The 24357-nt window shown below is 51.4% G+C and overlaps 2 protein-coding genes across 22 annotated transcripts in view; one reads left to right on the top strand and one right to left on the bottom strand.

Moving 5' to 3' along the window:
- LOC139977963 (uncharacterized) overlaps window positions 1-453 on the bottom strand; it is a 34893-nt gene extending 34440 nt beyond the window's left edge. For all 21 annotated transcript variants that reach the window (XR_011796775.1, XR_011796774.1, XR_011796773.1 and 18 more), the window contains exon 1: window positions 360-453. The gene's annotated coding sequence lies outside the window, so the exon portion shown is untranslated. The remainder of the gene's footprint in view (window positions 1-359) is intronic.
- LOC139977967 (gamma-adducin-like) overlaps window positions 1-24357 on the top strand; it is a gene marked incomplete in the record, with an annotated part of 755008 nt that overhangs the window by 624690 nt on the left and 105961 nt on the right.

Raw genomic sequence — 24357 nt, 5'->3', positions numbered from 1 at the left:
GGGTCCTTGATGGGGACTTAAGTGTCCCTCCTGATCCCTTTTTTTATCTACTTAACTAAACTAAACTAATAAAACTGTATAATATAAGGCTGGGTTTTGCAAAACATCCCTTTCACAACTTAACAGTTGGGGTGACAAAAGCATTGAGGCTAATTATTTTTGCGTGGACCAGTTCCGCGAACAACATGTATTTGTATTCTTTTTCACTTCTCAAGTACTTTTACATCCAATACCCTATATCGTGTTTACAAATTTATGCTTTTATATGCTATGAAATTGGACACCATTGAAGCTCATCAAACTTCCAACGAACCCCTATTGGTAATAACACAATATGAATCATAAAAATAAATATTTACCAGTTACAGGGTCACAGATAGCCTATACTGTACTCTGTAGCTTCACTTAACCTTCAGGTGGCATACTCCTATTAGAGTCTATATCCAGCCGCTCGATTGTTCTCCTTCAGGAAAAGTGCTAAAAAAACAGCAGGAGAACATTTTTTTTACCTGTTGTCAATCATAGTCTAGTTTTTTGTGGCTTGCATGTTGAAGAACATGAATAGAAGTACATGTGGTGAGAAAATTTGGTCGATTGAGGCAATTTTAAACCCCTTTAGGCCTCCCCGGAGCAGCGTAGGAAATTTGTTTACCAATCAGTGAAGAGGTTTGTTTACAAGTGACGAAAAGTTCCGGCTCGGAAAGCCAAAAATCTACATGGTCATGATACGGAAAATTGATAGTGCCATGAAAGCCAACTTGTCGGCTATGCAGTGATGGGTAGCGTTTAGCTAGTGAAAACTTCAATCTAGTGGAGGCACTTGCTGTAAAAGATCGGCAAAAGAGGTCATCACCCGGGGTTCGAACCAGGGATGCAAAAGAGAGTCTCGATCATCAGCTCGTACAGTGCGCCGAGCCATCCCGCCACTGTATGGACTGAGATATTAGGTGGATTAACTAATACTTACAGCTCCCCGTGCAGGCACTTGCTGTAAAAGATCGGCAAAAGACGTCATCACCCGGGGTTCGAACCAGGGATGCAAAAGAGAGTCTCGATCATCAGCTCGTACAGTGCGCCGAGCCATCCCGCCACTGTATGGACTGAGATATTAGGTGGATTAACTAATACTTACAGCTCCCCGTGCAGGCACTTGCTGTAAAAGATCGGCAAAAGACGTCATCACCCGGGGTTCGAACCAGGGATGCAAAAGAGAGTCTCGATCATCAGCTCGTACAGTGCGCCGGGCCATCCCGCCACTGTATGGACTGAGATATTAGGTGGATTAACTAATACTTACAGCTCCCCGTGCAGGCACTTGCTGTAAAAGATCGGCAAAAGACGTCATCACCCGGGGTTCGAACCAGGGATGCAAAAGAGAGTCTCGAACATCAGCTCGTACAGTGCGCCGAGCCATCGCGCCACTGTATGGAATGAGATATTAGGTGGATTAACTAGTACTTACAGCTCCCCGTGCAGGCACTTGCTGTAAAAGATCGGCAAAAGACGTCATCACCCGGGGTTCGAACCAGGGATGCAAAAGAGAGTCTCGATCATCAGCTCGTACAGTGCGCCGAGCCATCCCGCCACTGTATGGACTGAGATATTAGGTGGATTAACTAATACTTACAGCTCCCCGTGCAGGCACTTGCTGTAAAAGATCGGCAAAAGACGTCATCACCCGGGGTTCGAACCAGGGATGCAAAAGAGAGTCTCGATCATCAGCTCGTACAGTGCGCCGAGCCATCCCGCCACTGTATGGACTGAGATATTAGGTGGATTAACTAATACTTACAGCTCCCCGTGCAGGCACTTGCTGTAAAAGATCGGCAAAAGACGTCATCACCCGGGGTTCGAACCAGGGATGCAAAAGAGAGTCTCGATCATCAGCTCGTACAGTGCGCCGAGCCATCCCGCCACTGTATGGACTGAGATATTAGGTGGATTAACTAATACTTACAGCTCCCCGTGCAGGCACTTGCTGTAAAAGATCGGCAAAAGACGTCATCACCCGGGGTTCGAACCAGGGATGCAAAAGAGAGTCTCGATCATCAGCTCGTACAGTGCGCCGGGCCATCCCGCCACTGTATGGACTGAGATATTAGGTGGATTAACTAATACTTACAGCTCCCCGTGCAGGCACTTGCTGTAAAAGATCGGCAAAAGACGTCATCACCCGGGGTTCGAACCAGGGATGCAAAAGAGAGTCTCGAACATCAGCTCGTACAGTGCGCCGAGCCATCGCGCCACTGTATGGAATGAGATATTAGGTGGATTAACTAGTACTTACAGCTCCCCGTGCAGGCACTTGCTGTAAAAGATCGGCAAAAGACGTCATCACCCGGGGTTCGAACCAGGGATGCAAAAGAGAGTCTCGATCATCAGCTCGTACAGTGCGCCGAGCCATCCCGCCACTGTATGGACTGAGATATTAGGTGGATTAACTAATACTTACAGCTCCCCGTGCAGGCACTTGCTGTAAAAGATCGGCAAAAGACGTCATCACCCGGGGTTCGAACCAGGGATGCAAAAGAGAGTCTCGATCATCAGCTCGTACAGTGCGCCGAGCCATCCCGCCACTGTATGGACTGAGATATTAGGTGGATTAACTAATACTTACAGCTCCCCGTGCAGGCACTTGCTGTAAAAGATCGGCAAAAGACGTCATCACCCGGGGTTCGAACCAGGGATGCAAAAGAGAGTCTCGATCATCAGCTCGTACAGTGCGCCGAGCCATCCCGCCACTGTATGGACTGAGATATTAGGTGGATTAACTAATACTTACAGCTCCCCGTGCAGGCACTTGCTGTAAAAGATCGGCAAAAGACGTCATCACCCGGGGTTCGAACCAGGGATGCAAAAGAGAGTCTCGATCATCAGCTCGTACAGTGCGCCGGGCCATCCCGCCACTGTATGGACTGAGATATTAGGTGGATTAACTAATACTTACAGCTCCCCGTGCAGGCACTTGCTGTAAAAGATCGGCAAAAGACGTCATCACCCGGGGTTCGAACCAGGGATGCAAAAGAGAGTCTCGAACATCAGCTCGTACAGTGCGCCGAGCCATCGCGCCACTGTATGGAATGAGATATTAGGTGGATTAACTAGTACTTACAGCTCCCCGTGCAGGCACTTGCTGTAAAAGATCGGCAAAAGACGTCATCACCCGGGGTTCGAACCAGGGATGCAAAAGAGAGTCTCGATCATCAGCTCGTACAGTGCGCCGAGCCATCCCGCCACTGTATGGACTGAGATATTAGGTGGATTAACTAATACTTACAGCTCCCCGTGCAGGCACTTGCTGTAAAAGATCGGCAAAAGACGTCATCACCCGGGGTTCGAACCAGGGATGCAAAAGAGAGTCTCGATCATCAGCTCGTACAGTGCGCCGAGCCATCCCGCCACTGTATGGACTGAGATATTAGGTGGATTAACTAATACTTACAGCTCCCCGTGCAGGCACTTGCTGTAAAAGATCGGCAAAAGACGTCATCACCCGGGGTTCGAACCAGGGATGCAAAAGAGAGTCTCGATCATCAGCTCGTACAGTGCGCCGAGCCATCCCGCCACTGTATGGACTGAGATATTAGGTGGATTAACTAATACTTACAGCTCCCCGTGCAGGCACTTGCTGTAAAAGATCGGCAAAAGACGTCATCACCCGGGGTTCGAACCAGGGATGCAAAAGAGAGTCTCGATCATCAGCTCGTACAGTGCGCCGGGCCATCCCGCCACTGTATGGACTGAGATATTAGGTGGATTAACTAATACTTACAGCTCCCCGTGCAGGCACTTGCTGTAAAAGATCGGCAAAAGACGTCATCACCCGGGGTTCGAACCAGGGATGCAAAAGAGAGTCTCGAACATCAGCTCGTACAGTGCGCCGAGCCATCGCGCCACTGTATGGAATGAGATATTAGGTGGATTAACTAGTACTTACAGCTCCCCGTGCAGGCACTTGCTGTAAAAGATCGGCAAAAGACGTCATCACCCGGGGTTCGAACCAGGGATGCAAAAGAGAGTCTCGATCATCAGCTCGTACAGTGCGCCGAGCCATCCCGCCACTGTATGGACTGAGATATTAGGTGGATTAACTAATACTTACAGCTCCCCGTGCAGGCACTTGCTGTAAAAGATCGGCAAAAGACGTCATCACCCGGGGTTCGAACCAGGGATGCAAAAGAGAGTCTCGATCATCAGCTCGTACAGTGCGCCGAGCCATCCCGCCACTGTATGGACTGAGATATTAGGTGGATTAACTAATACTTACAGCTCCCCGTGCAGGCACTTGCTGTAAAAGATCGGCAAAAGACGTCATCACCCGGGGTTCGAACCAGGGATGCAAAAGAGAGTCTCGATCATCAGCTCGTACAGTGCGCCGAGCCATCCCGCCACTGTATGGACTGAGATATTTGGTGGATTAACTAATACTTACAGCTCCCCGTGCAGGCACTTGCTGTAAAAGATCGGCAAAAGACGTCATCACCCGGGGTTCGAACCAGGGATGCAAAAGAGAGTCTCGAACATCAGCTCGTACAGTGCGCCGAGCCATCGCGCCACTGTATGGAATGAGATATTAGGTGGATTAACTAGTACTTACAGCTCCCCGTGCAGGCACTTGCTGTAAAAGATCGGCAAAAGACGTCATCACCCGGGGTTCGAACCAGGGATGCAAAAGAGAGTCTCGATCATCAGCTCGTACAGTGCGCCGAGCCATCCCGCCACTGTATGGACTGAGATATTAGGTGGATTAACTAATACTTACAGCTCCCCGTGCAGGCACTTGCTGTAAAAGATCGGCAAAAGACGTCATCACCCGGGGTTCGAACCAGGGATGCAAAAGAGAGTCTCGATCATCAGCTCGTACAGTGCGCCGAGCCATCCCGCCACTGTATGGACTGAGATATTAGGTGGATTAACTAATACTTACAGCTCCCCGTGCAGGCACTTGCTGTAAAAGATCGGCAAAAGACGTCATCACCCGGGGTTCGAACCAGGGATGCAAAAGAGAGTCTCGATCATCAGCTCGTACAGTGCGCCGAGCCATCCCGCCACTGTATGGACTGAGATATTAGGTGGATTAACTAATACTTACAGCTCCCCGTGCAGGCACTTGCTGTAAAAGATCGGCAAAAGACGTCATCACCCGGGGTTCGAACCAGGGATGCAAAAGAGAGTCTCGATCATCAGCTCGTACAGTGCGCCGGGCCATCCCGCCACTGTATGGACTGAGATATTAGGTGGATTAACTAATACTTACAGCTCCCCGTGCAGGCACTTGCTGTAAAAGATCGGCAAAAGACGTCATCACCCGGGGTTCGAACCAGGGATGCAAAAGAGAGTCTCGAACATCAGCTCGTACAGTGCGCCGAGCCATCGCGCCACTGTATGGAATGAGATATTAGGTGGATTAACTAGTACTTACAGCTCCCCGTGCAGGCACTTGCTGTAAAAGATCGGCAAAAGACGTCATCACCCGGGGTTCGAACCAGGGATGCAAAAGAGAGTCTCGATCATCAGCTCGTACAGTGCGCCGAGCCATCCCGCCACTGTATGGACTGAGATATTAGGTGGATTAACTAATACTTACAGCTCCCCGTGCAGGCACTTGCTGTAAAAGATCGGCAAAAGACGTCATCACCCGGGGTTCGAACCAGGGATGCAAAAGAGAGTCTCGATCATCAGCTCGTACAGTGCGCCGAGCCATCCCGCCACTGTATGGACTGAGATATTAGGTGGATTAACTAATACTTACAGCTCCCCGTGCAGGCACTTGCTGTAAAAGATCGGCAAAAGACGTCATCACCCGGGGTTCGAACCAGGGATGCAAAAGAGAGTCTCGATCATCAGCTCGTACAGTGCGCCGAGCCATCCCGCCACTGTATGGACTGAGATATTAGGTGGATTAACTAATACTTACAGCTCCCCGTGCAGGCACTTGCTGTAAAAGATCGGCAAAAGACGTCATCACCCGGGGTTCGAACCAGGGATGCAAAAGAGAGTCTCGATCATCAGCTCGTACAGTGCGCCGGGCCATCCCGCCACTGTATGGACTGAGATATTAGGTGGATTAACTAATACTTACAGCTCCCCGTGCAGGCACTTGCTGTAAAAGATCGGCAAAAGACGTCATCACCCGGGGTTCGAACCAGGGATGCAAAAGAGAGTCTCGAACATCAGCTCGTACAGTGCGCCGAGCCATCGCTCCCCGTGCAGGCACTTGCTGTAAAAGATCGGCAAAAGACGTCATCACCGGACAGTGCGCTCGTACAGTGCGCCGGGCCATCCCGCCACTGTATGGACTGAGATATTAGGTGGATTAACTAATACTTACAGCTCCCCGTGCAGGCACTTGCTGTAAAAGATCGGCAAAAAACGTCATCACCCGGGGTTCGAACCAGGGATGCAAAAGAGAGTCTCGATCATCAGCTCGTACAGTGCGCCGAGCCATCCCGCCACTGTATGGACTGAGATATTAGGTGGATTAACTAATACTTACAGCTCCCCGTGCAGGCACTTGCTGTAAAAGATCGGCAAAAGACGTCATCACCCGGGGTTCGAACCAGGGATGCAAAAGAGAGTCTCGATCATCAGCTCGTACAGTGCGCCGAGCCATCCCGCCACTGTATGGACTGAGATATTAGGTGGATTAACTAATACTTACAGCTCCCCGTGCAGGCACTTGCTGTAAAAGATCGGCAAAAGACGTCATCACCCGGGGTTCGAACCAGGGATGCAAAAGAGAGTCTCGATCATCAGCTCGTACAGTGCGCCGGGCCATCCCGCCACTGTATGGACTGAGATATTAGGTGGATTAACTAATACTTACAGCTCCCCGTGCAGGCACTTGCTGTAAAAGATCGGCAAAAGACGTCATCACCCGGGGTTCGAACCAGGGATGCAAAAGAGAGTCTCGAACATCAGCTCGTACAGTGCGCCGAGCCATCGCGCCACTGTATGGACTGAGATATTAGGTGGATTAACTAGTACTTACAGCTCCCCGTGCAGGCACTTGCTGTAAAAGATCGGCAAAAGACGTCATCACCCGGGGTTCGAACCAGGGATGCAAAAGAGAGTCTCGATCATCAGCTCGTACAGTGCGCCGAGCCATCCCGCCACTGTATGGACTGAGATATTAGGTGGATTAACTAATACTTACAGCTCCCCGTGCAGGCACTTGCTGTAAAAGATCGGCAAAAGACGTCATCACCCGGGGTTCGAACCAGGGATGCAAAAGAGAGTCTCGATCATCAGCTCGTACAGTGCGCCGAGCCATCCCGCCACTGTATGGACTGAGATATTAGGTGGATTAACTAATACTTACAGCTCCCCGTGCAGGCACTTGCTGTAAAAGATCGGCAAAAGACGTCATCACCCGGGGTTCGAACCAGGGATGCAAAAGAGAGTCTCGATCATCAGCTCGTACAGTGCGCCGGGCCATCCCGCCACTGTATGGACTGAGATATTAGGTGGATTAACTAATACTTACAGCTCCCCGTGCAGGCACTTGCTGTAAAAGATCGGCAAAAGACGTCATCACCCGGGGTTCGAACCAGGGATGCAAAAGAGAGTCTCGAACATCAGCTCGTACAGTGCGCCGAGCCATCGCTCCCCGTGCAGGCACTTGCTGTAAAAGATCGGCAAAAGACGTCATCACCGGACAGTGCGCTCGTACAGTGCGCCGGGCCATCCCGCCACTGTATGGACTGAGATATTAGGTGGATTAACTAATACTTACAGCTCCCCGTGCAGGCACTTGCTGTAAAAGATCGGCAAAAGACGTCATCACCCGGGGTTCGAACCAGGGATGCAAAAGAGAGTCTCGATCATCAGCTCGTACAGTGCGCCGAGCCATCCCGCCACTGTATGGACTGAGATATTAGGTGGATTAACTAATACTTACAGCTCCCCGTGCAGGCACTTGCTGTAAAAGATCGGCAAAAGACGTCATCACCCGGGGTTCGAACCAGGGATGCAAAAGAGAGTCTCGATCATCAGCTCGTACAGTGCGCCGGGCCATCCCGCCACTGTATGGACTGAGATATTAGGTGGATTAACTAATACTTACAGCTCCCCGTGCAGGCACTTGCTGTAAAAGATCGGCAAAAGACGTCATCACCCGGGGTTCGAACCAGGGATGCAAAAGAGAGTCTCGAACATCAGCTCGTACAGTGCGCCGAGCCATCGCTCCCCGTGCAGGCACTTGCTGTAAAAGATCGGCAAAAGACGTCATCACCGGACAGTGCGCTCGTACAGTGCGCCGGGCCATCCCGCCACTGTATGGACTGAGATATTAGGTGGATTAACTAATACTTACAGCTCCCCGTGCAGGCACTTGCTGTAAAAGATCGGCAAAAAACGTCATCACCCGGGGTTCGAACCAGGGATGCAAAAGAGAGTCTCGATCATCAGCTCGTACAGTGCGCCGAGCCATCCCGCCACTGTATGGACTGAGATATTAGGTGGATTAACTAATACTTACAGCTCCCCGTGCAGGCACTTGCTGTAAAAGATCGGCAAAAGACGTCATCACCCGGGGTTCGAACCAGGGATGCAAAAGAGAGTCTCGATCATCAGCTCGTACAGTGCGCCGAGCCATCCCGCCACTGTATGGACTGAGATATTAGGTGGATTAACTAATACTTACAGCTCCCCGTGCAGGCACTTGCTGTAAAAGATCGGCAAAAGACGTCATCACCCGGGGTTCGAACCAGGGATGCAAAAGAGAGTCTCGATCATCAGCTCGTACAGTGCGCCGGGCCATCCCGCCACTGTATGGACTGAGATATTAGGTGGATTAACTAATACTTACAGCTCCCCGTGCAGGCACTTGCTGTAAAAGATCGGCAAAAGACGTCATCACCCGGGGTTCGAACCAGGGATGCAAAAGAGAGTCTCGAACATCAGCTCGTACAGTGCGCCGAGCCATCGCGCCACTGTATGGACTGAGATATTAGGTGGATTAACTAGTACTTACAGCTCCCCGTGCAGGCACTTGCTGTAAAAGATCGGCAAAAGACGTCATCACCCGGGGTTCGAACCAGGGATGCAAAAGAGAGTCTCGATCATCAGCTCGTACAGTGCGCCGAGCCATCCCGCCACTGTATGGACTGAGATATTAGGTGGATTAACTAATACTTACAGCTCCCCGTGCAGGCACTTGCTGTAAAAGATCGGCAAAAGACGTCATCACCCGGGGTTCGAACCAGGGATGCAAAAGAGAGTCTCGATCATCAGCTCGTACAGTGCGCCGAGCCATCCCGCCACTGTATGGACTGAGATATTAGGTGGATTAACTAATACTTACAGCTCCCCGTGCAGGCACTTGCTGTAAAAGATCGGCAAAAGACGTCATCACCCGGGGTTCGAACCAGGGATGCAAAAGAGAGTCTCGATCATCAGCTCGTACAGTGCGCCGAGCCATCCCGCCACTGTATGGACTGAGATATTAGGTGGATTAACTAATACTTACAGCTCCCCGTGCAGGCACTTGCTGTAAAAGATCGGCAAAAGACGTCATCACCCGGGGTTCGAACCAGGGATGCAAAAGAGAGTCTCGATCATCAGCTCGTACAGTGCGCCGAGCCATCCCGCCACTGTATGGACTGAGATATTAGGTGGATTAACTAATACTTACAGCTCCCCGTGCAGGCACTTGCTGTAAAAGATCGGCAAAAGACGTCATCACCCGGGGTTCGAACCAGGGATGCAAAAGAGAGTCTCGATCATCAGCTCGTACAGTGCGCCGGGCCATCCCGCCACTGTATGGACTGAGATATTAGGTGGATTAACTAATACTTACAGCTCCCCGTGCAGGCACTTGCTGTAAAAGATCGGCAAAAGACGTCATCACCCGGGGTTCGAACCAGGGATGCAAAAGAGAGTCTCGAACATCAGCTCGTACAGTGCGCCGAGCCATCGCGCCACTGTATGGAATGAGATATTAGGTGGATTAACTAGTACTTACAGCTCCCCGTGCAGGCACTTGCTGTAAAAGATCGGCAAAAGACGTCATCACCCGGGGTTCGAACCAGGGATGCAAAAGAGAGTCTCGATCATCAGCTCGTACAGTGCGCCGAGCCATCCCGCCACTGTATGGACTGAGATATTAGGTGGATTAACTAATACTTACAGCTCCCCGTGCAGGCACTTGCTGTAAAAGATCGGCAAAAGACGTCATCACCCGGGGTTCGAACCAGGGATGCAAAAGAGAGTCTCGATCATCAGCTCGTACAGTGCGCCGAGCCATCCCGCCACTGTATGGACTGAGATATTAGGTGGATTAACTAATACTTACAGCTCCCCGTGCAGGCACTTGCTGTAAAAGATCGGCAAAAGACGTCATCACCCGGGGTTCGAACCAGGGATGCAAAAGAGAGTCTCGATCATCAGCTCGTACAGTGCGCCGAGCCATCCCGCCACTGTATGGACTGAGATATTTGGTGGATTAACTAATACTTACAGCTCCCCGTGCAGGCACTTGCTGTAAAAGATCGGCAAAAGACGTCATCACCCGGGGTTCGAACCAGGGATGCAAAAGAGAGTCTCGAACATCAGCTCGTACAGTGCGCCGAGCCATCGCGCCACTGTATGGAATGAGATATTAGGTGGATTAACTAGTACTTACAGCTCCCCGTGCAGGCACTTGCTGTAAAAGATCGGCAAAAGACGTCATCACCCGGGGTTCGAACCAGGGATGCAAAAGAGAGTCTCGATCATCAGCTCGTACAGTGCGCCGAGCCATCCCGCCACTGTATGGACTGAGATATTAGGTGGATTAACTAATACTTACAGCTCCCCGTGCAGGCACTTGCTGTAAAAGATCGGCAAAAGACGTCATCACCCGGGGTTCGAACCAGGGATGCAAAAGAGAGTCTCGATCATCAGCTCGTACAGTGCGCCGAGCCATCCCGCCACTGTATGGACTGAGATATTAGGTGGATTAACTAATACTTACAGCTCCCCGTGCAGGCACTTGCTGTAAAAGATCGGCAAAAGACGTCATCACCCGGGGTTCGAACCAGGGATGCAAAAGAGAGTCTCGATCATCAGCTCGTACAGTGCGCCGAGCCATCCCGCCACTGTATGGACTGAGATATTAGGTGGATTAACTAATACTTACAGCTCCCCGTGCAGGCACTTGCTGTAAAAGATCGGCAAAAGACGTCATCACCCGGGGTTCGAACCAGGGATGCAAAAGAGAGTCTCGATCATCAGCTCGTACAGTGCGCCGAGCCATCCCGCCACTGTATGGACTGAGATATTAGGTGGATTAACTAATACTTACAGCTCCCCGTGCAGGCACTTGCTGTAAAAGATCGGCAAAAGACGTCATCACCCGGGGTTCGAACCAGGGATGCAAAAGAGAGTCTCGATCATCAGCTCGTACAGTGCGCCGGGCCATCCCGCCACTGTATGGACTGAGATATTAGGTGGATTAACTAATACTTACAGCTCCCCGTGCAGGCACTTGCTGTAAAAGATCGGCAAAAGACGTCATCACCCGGGGTTCGAACCAGGGATGCAAAAGAGAGTCTCGAACATCAGCTCGTACAGTGCGCCGAGCCATCGCGCCACTGTATGGAATGAGATATTAGGTGGATTAACTAGTACTTACAGCTCCCCGTGCAGGCACTTGCTGTAAAAGATCGGCAAAAGACGTCATCACCCGGGGTTCGAACCAGGGATGCAAAAGAGAGTCTCGATCATCAGCTCGTACAGTGCGCCGAGCCATCCCGCCACTGTATGGACTGAGATATTAGGTGGATTAACTAATACTTACAGCTCCCCGTGCAGGCACTTGCTGTAAAAGATCGGCAAAAGACGTCATCACCCGGGGTTCGAACCAGGGATGCAAAAGAGAGTCTCGATCATCAGCTCGTACAGTGCGCCGAGCCATCCCGCCACTGTATGGACTGAGATATTAGGTGGATTAACTAATACTTACAGCTCCCCGTGCAGGCACTTGCTGTAAAAGATCGGCAAAAGACGTCATCACCCGGGGTTCGAACCAGGGATGCAAAAGAGAGTCTCGATCATCAGCTCGTACAGTGCGCCGAGCCATCCCGCCACTGTATGGACTGAGATATTAGGTGGATTAACTAATACTTACAGCTCCCCGTGCAGGCACTTGCTGTAAAAGATCGGCAAAAGACGTCATCACCCGGGGTTCGAACCAGGGATGCAAAAGAGAGTCTCGATCATCAGCTCGTACAGTGCGCCGGGCCATCCCGCCACTGTATGGACTGAGATATTAGGTGGATTAACTAATACTTACAGCTCCCCGTGCAGGCACTTGCTGTAAAAGATCGGCAAAAGACGTCATCACCCGGGGTTCGAACCAGGGATGCAAAAGAGAGTCTCGAACATCAGCTCGTACAGTGCGCCGAGCCATCGCTCCCCGTGCAGGCACTTGCTGTAAAAGATCGGCAAAAGACGTCATCACCGGACAGTGCGCTCGTACAGTGCGCCGGGCCATCCCGCCACTGTATGGACTGAGATATTAGGTGGATTAACTAATACTTACAGCTCCCCGTGCAGGCACTTGCTGTAAAAGATCGGCAAAAAACGTCATCACCCGGGGTTCGAACCAGGGATGCAAAAGAGAGTCTCGATCATCAGCTCGTACAGTGCGCCGAGCCATCCCGCCACTGTATGGACTGAGATATTAGGTGGATTAACTAATACTTACAGCTCCCCGTGCAGGCACTTGCTGTAAAAGATCGGCAAAAGACGTCATCACCCGGGGTTCGAACCAGGGATGCAAAAGAGAGTCTCGATCATCAGCTCGTACAGTGCGCCGAGCCATCCCGCCACTGTATGGACTGAGATATTAGGTGGATTAACTAATACTTACAGCTCCCCGTGCAGGCACTTGCTGTAAAAGATCGGCAAAAGACGTCATCACCCGGGGTTCGAACCAGGGATGCAAAAGAGAGTCTCGATCATCAGCTCGTACAGTGCGCCGGGCCATCCCGCCACTGTATGGACTGAGATATTAGGTGGATTAACTAATACTTACAGCTCCCCGTGCAGGCACTTGCTGTAAAAGATCGGCAAAAGACGTCATCACCCGGGGTTCGAACCAGGGATGCAAAAGAGAGTCTCGAACATCAGCTCGTACAGTGCGCCGAGCCATCGCGCCACTGTATGGACTGAGATATTAGGTGGATTAACTAGTACTTACAGCTCCCCGTGCAGGCACTTGCTGTAAAAGATCGGCAAAAGACGTCATCACCCGGGGTTCGAACCAGGGATGCAAAAGAGAGTCTCGATCATCAGCTCGTACAGTGCGCCGAGCCATCCCGCCACTGTATGGACTGAGATATTAGGTGGATTAACTAATACTTACAGCTCCCCGTGCAGGCACTTGCTGTAAAAGATCGGCAAAAGACGTCATCACCCGGGGTTCGAACCAGGGATGCAAAAGAGAGTCTCGATCATCAGCTCGTACAGTGCGCCGAGCCATCCCGCCACTGTATGGACTGAGATATTAGGTGGATTAACTAATACTTACAGCTCCCCGTGCAGGCACTTGCTGTAAAAGATCGGCAAAAGACGTCATCACCCGGGGTTCGAACCAGGGATGCAAAAGAGAGTCTCGATCATCAGCTCGTACAGTGCGCCGGGCCATCCCGCCACTGTATGGACTGAGATATTAGGTGGATTAACTAATACTTACAGCTCCCCGTGCAGGCACTTGCTGTAAAAGATCGGCAAAAGACGTCATCACCCGGGGTTCGAACCAGGGATGCAAAAGAGAGTCTCGATCATCAGCTCGTACAGTGCGCCGAGCCATCCCGCCACTGTATGGACTGAGATATTAGGTGGATTAACTAATACTTACAGCTCCCCGTGCAGGCACTTGCTGTAAAAGATCGGCAAAAGACGTCATCACCCGGGGTTCGAACCAGGGATGCAAAAGAGAGTCTCGATCATCAGCTCGTACAGTGCGCCGGGCCATCCCGCCACTGTATGGACTGAGATATTAGGTGGATTAACTAATACTTACAGCTCCCCGTGCAGGCACTTGCTGTAAAAGATCGGCAAAAGACGTCATCACCCGGGGTTCGAACCAGGGATGCAAAAGAGAGTCTCGAACATCAGCTCGTACAGTGCGCCGAGCCATCGCGCCACTGTATGGAATGAGATATTAGGTGGATTAACTAGTACTTACAGCTCCCCGTGCAGGCACTTGCTGTAAAAGATCGGCAAAAGACGTCATCACCCGGGGTTCGAACCAGGGATGCAAAAGAGAGTCTCGATCATCAGCTCGTACAGTGCGCCGAGCCATCCCGCCACTGTATGGACTGAGATATTAGGTGGATTAACTAATACTTACAGCTCCCCGTGCAGGCACTTGCTGTAAAAGATCGGCAAAAGACGTCATCACCCGGGGTTCGAACCAGGGATGCAAAAGAGAGTCTCGATCATCAGCTCGTACAGTGCGCCGAGCCATCCCGCCACTGTATGGACTGAGATATTAGGTGGATTAACTAATACTTACAGCTCCCCGTGCAGGCACTTGCTGTAAAAGATCGGCAAAAGACGTCATCACCCGGGGTTCGAACCAGGGATGCAAAAGAGAGTCTCGATCATCAGCTCGTACAGTGCGCCGGGCCATCCCGCCACTGTATGGACTGAGATATTAGGTGGATTAACTAATACTTACAGCTCCCCGTGCAGGCACTTGCTGTAAAAGATCGGCAAAAGACGTCATCACCCGGGGTTCGAACCAGGGATGCAAAAGAGAGTCTCGAACATCAGCTCGTACAGTGCGCCGAGCCATCGCTCCCCGTGCAGGCACTTGCTGTAAAAGATCGGCAAAAGACGTCATCACCGGACAGTGCGCTCGTACAGTGCGCCGGGCCATCCCGCCACTGTATGGACTGAGATATTAGGTGGATTAACTAATACTTACAGCTCCCCGTGCAGGCACTTGCTGTAAAAGATCGGCAAAAGACGTCATCACCCGGGGTTCGAACCAGGGATGCAAAAGAGAGTCTCGATCATCAGCTCGTACAGTGCGCCGAGCCATCCCGCCACTGTATGGACTGAGATATTAGGTGGATTAACTAATACTTACAGCTCCCCGTGCAGGCACTTGCTGTAAAAGATCGGCAAAAGACGTCATCACCCGGGGTTCGAACCAGGGATGCAAAAGAGAGTCTCGATCATCAGCTCGTACAGTGCGCCGAGCCATCCCGCCACTGTATGGACTGAGATATTAGGTGGATTAACTAATACTTACAGCTCCCCGTGCAGGCACTTGCTGTAAAAGATCGGCAAAAGACGTCATCACCCGGGGTTCGAACCAGGGATGCAAAAGAGAGTCTCGATCATCAGCTCGTACAGTGCGCCGGGCCATCCCGCCACTGTATGGACTGAGATATTAGGTGGATTAACTAATACTTACAGCTCCCCGTGCAGGCACTTGCTGTAAAAGATCGGCAAAAGACGTCATCACCCGGGGTTCGAACCAGGGATGCAAAAGAGAGTCTCGAACATCAGCTCGTACAGTGCGCCGAGCCATCGCGCCACTGTATGGACTGAGATATTAGGTGGATTAACTAGTACTTACAGCTCCCCGTGCAGGCACTTGCTGTAAAAGATCGGCAAAAGACGTCATCACCCGGGGTTCGAACCAGGGATGCAAAAGAGAGTCTCGATCATCAGCTCGTACAGTGCGCCGAGCCATCCCGCCACTGTATGGACTGAGATATTAGGTGGATTAACTAATACTTACAGCTCCCCGTGCAGGCACTTGCTGTAAAAGATCGGCAAAAGACGTCATCACCCGGGGTTCGAACCAGGGATGCAAAAGAGAGTCTCGATCATCAGCTCGTACAGTGCGCCGAGCCATCCCGCCACTGTATGGACTGAGATATTAGGTGGATTAACTAATACTTACAGCTCCCCGTGCAGGCACTTGCTGTAAAAGATCGGCAAAAGACGTCATCACCCGGGGTTCGAACCAGGGATGCAAAAGAGAGTCTCGATCATCAGCTCGTACAGTGCGCCGAGCCATCCCGCCACTGTATGGACTGAGATATCAGGTGGATTAACTAATACTTACAGCTCCCCGTGCAGGCACTTGCTGTAAAAGATCGGCAAAAGACGTCATCACCCGGGGTTCGAACCAGGGATGCAAAAGAGAGTCTCGATCATCAGCTCGTACAGTGCGCCGAGCCATCCCGCCACTGTATGGACTGAGATATTAGGTGGATTAACTAATACTTACAGCTCCCCGTGCAGGCACTTGCTGTAAAAGATCGGCAAAAGACGTCATCACCCGGGGTTCGAACCAGGGATGCAAAAGAGAGTCTCGATCATCAGCTCGTACAGTGCGCCGAGCCATCCCGCCACTGTATGGACTGAGATATTAGGTGGATTAACTAATACTTACAGCTCCCCGTGCAGGCACTTGCTGTAAAAGATCGGCAAAAGACGTCATCACCCGGGGTTCGAACCAGGGATGCAAAAGAGAGTCTCGATCATCAGCTCGTACAGTGCGCCGAGCCATCCCGCCACTGTATGGACTGAGATATTAGGTGGATTAACTAATACTTACAGCTCCCCGTGCAGGCACTTGCTGTAAAAGATCGGCAAAAGACGTCATCACCCGGGGTTCGAACCAGGGATGCAAAAGAGAGTCTCGATCATCAGCTCGTACAGTGCGCCGGGCCATCCCGCCACTGTATGGACTGAGATATTAGGTGGATTAACTAATACTTACAGCTCCCCGTGCAGGCACTTGCTGTAAAAGATCGGCAAAAGACGTCATCACCCGGGGTTCGAACCAGGGATGCAAAAGAGAGTCTCGAACATCAGCTCGTACAGTGCGCCGAGCCATCGCGCCACTGTATGGAATGAGATATTAGGTGGATTAACTAGTACTTACAGCTCCCCGTGCAGGCACTTGCTGTAAAAGATCGGCAAAAGACGTCATCACCCGGGGTTCGAACCAGGGATGCAAAAGAGAGTCTCGATCATCAGCTCGTACAGTGCGCCGAGCCATCCCGCCACTGTATGGACTGAGATATTAGGTGGATTAACTAATACTTACAGCTCCCCGTGCAGGCACTTGCTGTAAAAGATCGGCAAAAGACGTCATCACCCGGGGTTCGAACCAGGGATGCAAAAGAGAGTCTCGATCATCAGCTCGTACAGTGCGCCGAGCCATCCCGCCACTGTATGGACTGAGATATTAGGTGGATTAACTAATACTTACAGCTCCCCGTGCAGGCACTTGCTGTAAAAGATCGGCAAAAGACGTCATCACCCGGGGTTCGAACCAGGGATGCAAAAGAGAGTCTCGATCATCAGCTCGTACAGTGCGCCGAGCCATCCCGCCACTGTATGGACTGAGATATTAGGTGGATTAACTAATACTTACAGCTCCCCGTGCAGGCACTTGCTGTAAAAGATCGGCAAAAGACGTCATCACCCGGGGTTCGAACCAGGGATGCAAAAGAGAGTCTCGATCATCAGCTCGTACAGTGCGCCGGGCCATCCCGCCACTGTATGGACTGAGATATTAGGTGGATTAACTAATACTTACAGCTCCCCGTGCAGGCACTTGCTGTAAAAGATCGGCAAAAGACGTCATCACCCGGGGTTCGAACCAGGGATGCAAAAGAGAGTCTCGAACATCAGCTCGTACAGTGCGCCGAGCCATCGCGCCACTGTATGGAATGAGATATTAGGTGGATTAACTAGTACTTACAGCTCCCCGTGCAGGCACTTGCTGTAAAAGATCGGCAAAAGACGTCATCACCCGGGGTTCGAACCAGGGATGCAAAAGAGAGTCTCGATCATCAGCTCGTACAGTGCGCCGAGCCATCCCGCCACTGTATGGACTGAGATATTAGGTGGATTAACTAATACTTACAGCTCCCCGTGCAGGCACTTGCTGTAAAAGATCGGCAAAAGACGTCATCACCCGGGGTTCGAACCAGGGATGCAAAAGAGAGTCTCGATCATCAGCTCGTACAGTGCGCCGAGCCATCCCGCCACTGTATGGACTGAGATATTAGGTGGATTAACTAATACTTACAGCTCCCCGTGCAGGCACTTGCTGTAAAAGATCGGCAAAAGACGTCATCACCCGGGGTTCGAACCAGGGATGCAAAAGAGAGTCTCGATCATCAGCTCGTACAGTGCGCCGAGCCATCCCGCCACTGTATGGACTGAGATATTAGGTGGATTAACTAATACTTACAGCTCCCCGTGCAGGCACTTGCTGTAAAAGATCGGCAAAAGACGTCATCACCCGGGGTTCGAACCAGGGATGCAAAAGAGAGTCTCGATCATCAGCTCGTACAGTGCGCCGGGCCATCCCGCCACTGTATGGACTGAGATATTAGGTGGATTAACTAATACTTACAGCTCCCCGTGCAGGCACTTGCTGTAAAAGATCGGCAAAAGACGTCATCACCCGGGGTTCGAACCAGGGATGCAAAAGAGAGTCTCGAACATCAGCTCGTACAGTGCGCCGAGCCATCGCTCCCCGTGCAGGCACTTGCTGTAAAAGATCGGCAAAAGACGTCATCACCGGACAGTGCGCTCGTACAGTGCGCCGGGCCATCCCGCCACTGTATGGACTGAGATATTAGGTGGATTAACTAATACTTACAGCTCCCCGTGCAGGCACTTGCTGTAAAAGATCGGCAAAAGACGTCATCACCCGGGGTTCGAACCAGGGATGCAAAAGAGAGTCTCGATCATCAGCTCGTACAGTGCGCCGAGCCATCCCGCCACTGTATGGACTGAGATATTAGGTGGATTAACTAATACTTACAGCTCCCCGTGCAGGCACTTGCTGTAAAAGATCGGCAAAAGACGTCATCACCCGGGGTTCGAACCAGGGATGCAAAAGAGAGTCTCGATCATCAGCTCGTATAGTGCGCCGGGCCATCCCGCCACTGTATGGACTGAGATATTAGGTGGATTAACTAATACTTACAGCTCCCCGTGCAGGCACTTGCTGTAAAAGATCGGCAAAAGACGTCATCACCCGGGGTTTGAACCAGGGATGCAAAAGAGAGTCTCGAACATCAGCTCGTACAGTGCGCCGAGCCATCGCGCCACTGTATGGACTGAGATATTAGGTGGATTAACTAGTACTTACAGCTCCCCGTGCAGGCACTTGCTGTAAAAGATCGGCAAAAGACGTCATCACCCGGGGTTCGAACCAGGGATGCAAAAGAGAGTCTCGATCATCAGCTCGTACAGTGCGCCGAGCCATCCCGCCACTGTATGGACTGAGATATTAGGTGGATTAACTAATACTTACAGCTCCCCGTGCAGGCACTTGCTGTAAAAGATCGGCAAAAGACGTCATCACCCGGGGTTCGAACCAGGGATGCAAAAGAGAGTCTCGATCATCAGCTCGTACAGTGCGCCGAGCCATCCCGCCACTGTATGGACTGAGATATTAGGTGGATTAACTAATACTTACAGCTCCCCGTGCAGGCACTTGCTGTAAAAGATCGGCAAAAGACGTCATCACCCGGGGTTCGAACCAGGGATGCAAAAGAGAGTCTCGATCATCAGCTCGTACAGTGCGCCGGGCCATCCCGCCACTGTATGGACTGAGATATTAGGTGGATTAACTAATACTTACAGCTCCCCGTGCAGGCACTTGCTGTAAAAGATCGGCAAAAGACGTCATCACCCGGGGTTCGAACCAGGGATGCAAAAGAGAGTCTCGAACATCAGCTCGTACAGTGCGCCGAGCCATCGCGCCACTGTATGGACTGAGATATTAGGTGGATTAACTAATACTTACAGCTCCCCGTGCAGGCACTTGCTGTAAAAGATCGGCAAAAGACGTCATCACCCGGGGTTCGAACCAGGGATGCAAAAGAGAGTCTCGATCATCAGCTCGTACAGTGCGCCGAGCCATCGCGCCACTGTATGGACTGAGATATAAGGTGGATTAACTAGTACTTACAGCTCCCCGTGCAGGCACTTGCTGTAAAAGATCGGCAAAAGACGTCATCACCCGGGGTTCGAACCAGGGATGCAAAAGAGAGTCTCGATCATCAGCTCGTACAGTGCGCCGAGCCATCCCGCCACTGTATGGACTGAGATATTAGGTGGATTAACTAATACTTACAGCTCCCCGTGCAGGCACTTGCTGTAAAAGATCGGCAAAAGACGTCATCACCCGGGGTTCGAACCAGGGATGCAAAAGAGAGTCTCGATCATCAGCTCGTACAGTGCGCCGAGCCATCCCGCCACTGTATGGACTGAGATATTAGGTGGATTAACTAATACTTACAGCTCCCCGTGCAGGCACTTGCTGTAAAAGATCGGCAAAAGACGTCATCACCCGGGGTTCGAACCAGGGATGCAAAAGAGAGTCTCGATGATCAGCTCGTACAGTGCGCCGAGCCATCCCGCCACTGTATGGACTGAGATATTAGGTGGATTAACTAATACTTACAGCTCCCCGTGCAGGCACTTGCTGTAAAAGATCGGCAAAAGACGTCATCACCCGGGGTTCGAACCAGGGATGCAAAAGAGAGTCTCGATGATCAGCTCGTACAGTGCGCCGAGCCATCCCGCCACTGTATGGACTGAGATATTAGGTGGATTAACTAATACTTACAGCTCCCCGTGCAGGCACTTGCTGTAAAAGATCGGCAAAAGACGTCATCACCCGGGGTTCGAACCAGGGATGCAAAAGAGAGTCTCGATGATCAGCTCGTACAGTGCGCCGAGCCATCCCGCCACTGTATGGACTGAGATATTAGGTGGATTAACTAATACTTACAGCTCCCCGTGCAGGCACTTGCTGTAAAAGATCGGCAAAAGACGTCATCACCCGGGGTTCGAACCAGGGATGCAAAAGAGAGTCTCGATGATCAGCTCGTACAGTGCGCCGGGCCATCCCGCCACTGTATGGACTGAGATATTAGGTGGATTAACTAGTACTTACAGCTCCCCGTGCAGGCACTTGCTGTAAAAGATCGGCAAAAGACGTCATCACCCGGGGTTCGAACCAGGGATGCAAAAGAGAGTCTCGATCATCAGCTCGTACAGTGCGCCGAGCCATCGCGCCACTGTATGGACTGAGATATTAGGTGGATTAACTAGTACTTACAGCTCCCCGTGCAGGCACTTGCTGTAAAAGATCGGCAAAAGACGTCATCACCCGGGGTTCGAACCAGGGATGCAAAAGAGAGTCTCGATCATCAGCTCGTACAGTGCGCCGAGCCATCCCGCCACTGTATGGACTGAGATATTAGGTGGATTAACTAATACTTACAGCTCCCCGTGCAGGCACTTGCTGTAAAAGATCGGCAAAAGACGTCATCACCCGGGGTTCGAACCAGGGATGCAAAAGAGAGTCTCGATCATCAGCTCGTACAGTGCGCCGAGCCATCCCGCCACTGTATGGACTGAGATATTAGGTGGATTAACTAATACTTACAGCTCCCCGTGCAGGCACTTGCTGTAAAAGATCGGCAAAAGACGTCATCACCCGGGGTTCGAACCAGGGATGCAAAAGAGAGTCTCGATCATCAGCTCGTACAGTGCGCCGAGCCATCCCGCCACTGTATGGACTGAGATATTAGGTGGATTAACTAATACTTACAGCTCCCCGTGCAGGCACTTGCTGTAAAAGATCGGCAAAAGACGTCATCACCCGGGGTTCGAACCAGGGATGCAAAAGAGAGTCTCGATCATCAGCTCGTACAGTGCGCCGAGCCATCCCGCCACTGTATGGACTGAGATATTAGGTGGATTAACTAATACTTACAGCTCCCCGTGCAGGCACTTGCTGTAAAAGATCGGCAAAAGACGTCATCACCCGGGGTTCGAACCAGGGATGCAAAAGAGAGTCTCGAACATCAGCTCGTACAGTGCGCCGAGCCATCGCGCCACTGTATGGACTGAGATATTAGGTGGATTAACTAGTACTTACAGCTCCCCGTGCAGGCACTTGCTGTAAAAGATCGGCAAAAGACGTCATCACCCGGGGTTCGAACCAGGGATGCAAAAGAGAGTCTCGATCATCAGCTCGTACAGTGCGCCGAGCCATCCCGCCACTGTATGGACTGAGATATTAGGTGGATTAACTAGTACTTACAGCTCCCCGTGCAGGCACTTGCTGTAAAAGATCGGCAAAAGACGTCATCACCCGGGGTTCGAACCAGGGATGCAAAAGAGAGTCTCGATCATCAGCTCGTACAGTGCGCCGAGCCATCCCGCCACTGTATGGACTGAGATATTAGGTGGATTAACTAGTACTTACAGCTCCCCGTGCAGGCACTTGCTGTAAAAGATCGGCAAAAGACGTCATCACCCGGGGTTCGAACCAGGGATGCAAAAGAGAGTCTCGATCATCAGCTCGTACAGTGCGCCGAGCCATCCCGCCACTGTATGGACTGAGATATTAGGTGGATTAACTAATACTTACAGCTCCCCGTGCAGGCACTTGCTGTAAAAGATCGGCAAAAGACGTCATCACCCGGGGTTCGAACCAGGGATGCAAAAGAGAGTCTCGATCATCAGCTCGTACAGTGCGCCGAGCCATCCCGCCACTGTATGGACTGAGATATTAGGTGGATTAACTAATACTTACAGCTCCCCGTGCAGGCACTTGCTGTAAAAGATCGGCAAAAGACGTCATCACCCGGGGTTCGAACCAGGGATGCAAAAGAGAGTCTCGATCATCAGCTCGTACAGTGCGCCGAGCCATCCCGCCACTGTATGGACTGAGATATTAGGTGGATTAACTAATACTTACAGCTCCCCGTGCAGGCACTTGCTGTAAAAGATCGGCAAAAGACGTCATCACCCGGGGTTCGAACCAGGGATGCAAAAGAGAGTCTCGATCATCAGCTCGTACAGTGCGCCGAGCCATCCCGCCACTGTATGGACTGAGATATTAGGTGGATTAACTAATACTTACAGCTCCCCGTGCAGGCACTTGCTGTAAAAGATCGGCAAAAGACGTCATCACCCGGGGTTCGAACCAGGGATGCAAAAGAGAGTCTCGATCATCAGCTCGTACAGTGCGCCGAGCCATCCCGCCACTGTATGGACTGAGATATTAGGTGGATTAACTAATACTTACAGCTCCCCGTGCAGGCACTTGCTGTAAAAGATCGGCAAAAGACGTCATCACCCGGGGTTCGAACCAGGGATGCAAAAGAGAGTCTCGATCATCAGCTCGTACAGTGCGCCGAGCCATCCCGCCACTGTATGGACTGAGATATTAGGTGGATTAACTAATACTTACAGCTCCCCGTGCAGGCACTTGCTGTAAAAGATCGGCAAAAGACGTCATCACCCGGGGTTCGAACCAGGGATGCAAAAGAGAGTCTCGATCATCAGCTCGTACAGTGCGCCGAGCCATCCCGCCACTGTATGGACTGAGATATTAGGTGGATTAACTAATACTTACAGCTCCCCGTGCAGGCACTTGCTGTAAAAGATCGGCAAAAGACGTCATCACCCGGGGTTCGAACCAGGGATGCAAAAGAGAGTCTCGATCATCAGCTCGTACAGTGCGCCGAGCCATCCCGCCACTGTATGGACTGAGATATTAGGTGGATTAACTAATACTTACAGCTCCCCGTGCAGGCACTTGCTGTAAAAGATCGGCAAAAGACGTCATCACCCGGGGTTCGAACCAGGGATGCAAAAGAGAGTCTCGATCATCAGCTCGTACAGTGCGCCGAGCCATCCCGCCACTGTATGGACTGAGATATTAGGTGGATTAACTAATACTTACAGCTCCCCGTGCAGGCAATTGCTGTAAAAGATCGGCAAAAGACGTCATCACCCGGGGTTCGAACCAGGGATGCAAAAGAGAGTCTCGATCATCAGCTCGTACAGTGCGCCGAGCCATCCCGCCACTGTATGGACTGAGATATTAGGTGGATTAACTAATACTTACAGCTCCCCGTGCAGGCACTTGCTGTAAAAGATCGGCAAAAGACGTCATCACCCGGGGTTCGAACCAGGGATGCAAAAGAGAGTCTCGATCATCAGCTCGTACAGTGCGCCGAGCCATCCCGCCACTGTATGGACTGAGATATTAGGTGGATTAACTAATACTTACAGCTCCCCGTGCAGGCACTTGCTGTAAAAGATCGGCAAAAGACGTCATCACCCGGGGTTCGAACCAGGGATGCAAAAGAGAGTCTCGATCATCAGCTCGTACAGTGCGCCGAGCCATCCCGCCACTGTATGGACTGAGATATTAGGTGGATTAACTAATACTTACAGCTCCCCGTGCAGGCACTTGCTGTAAAAGATCGGCAAAAGACGTCATCACCCGGGGTTCGAACCAGGGATGCAAAAGAGAGTCTCGATCATCAGCTCGTACAGTGCGCCGAGCCA

Source organism: Apostichopus japonicus, chromosome 12 (genome assembly GCF_037975245.1).
Source record: "Apostichopus japonicus isolate 1M-3 chromosome 12, ASM3797524v1, whole genome shotgun sequence".
In the NCBI taxonomy this organism is placed as follows: domain Eukaryota; kingdom Metazoa; phylum Echinodermata; class Holothuroidea; order Aspidochirotida; family Stichopodidae; genus Apostichopus; species Apostichopus japonicus.
Note: the sequence above shows the minus strand (reverse complement) of the source record. Positions and strands in the feature narration are given on the sequence as shown.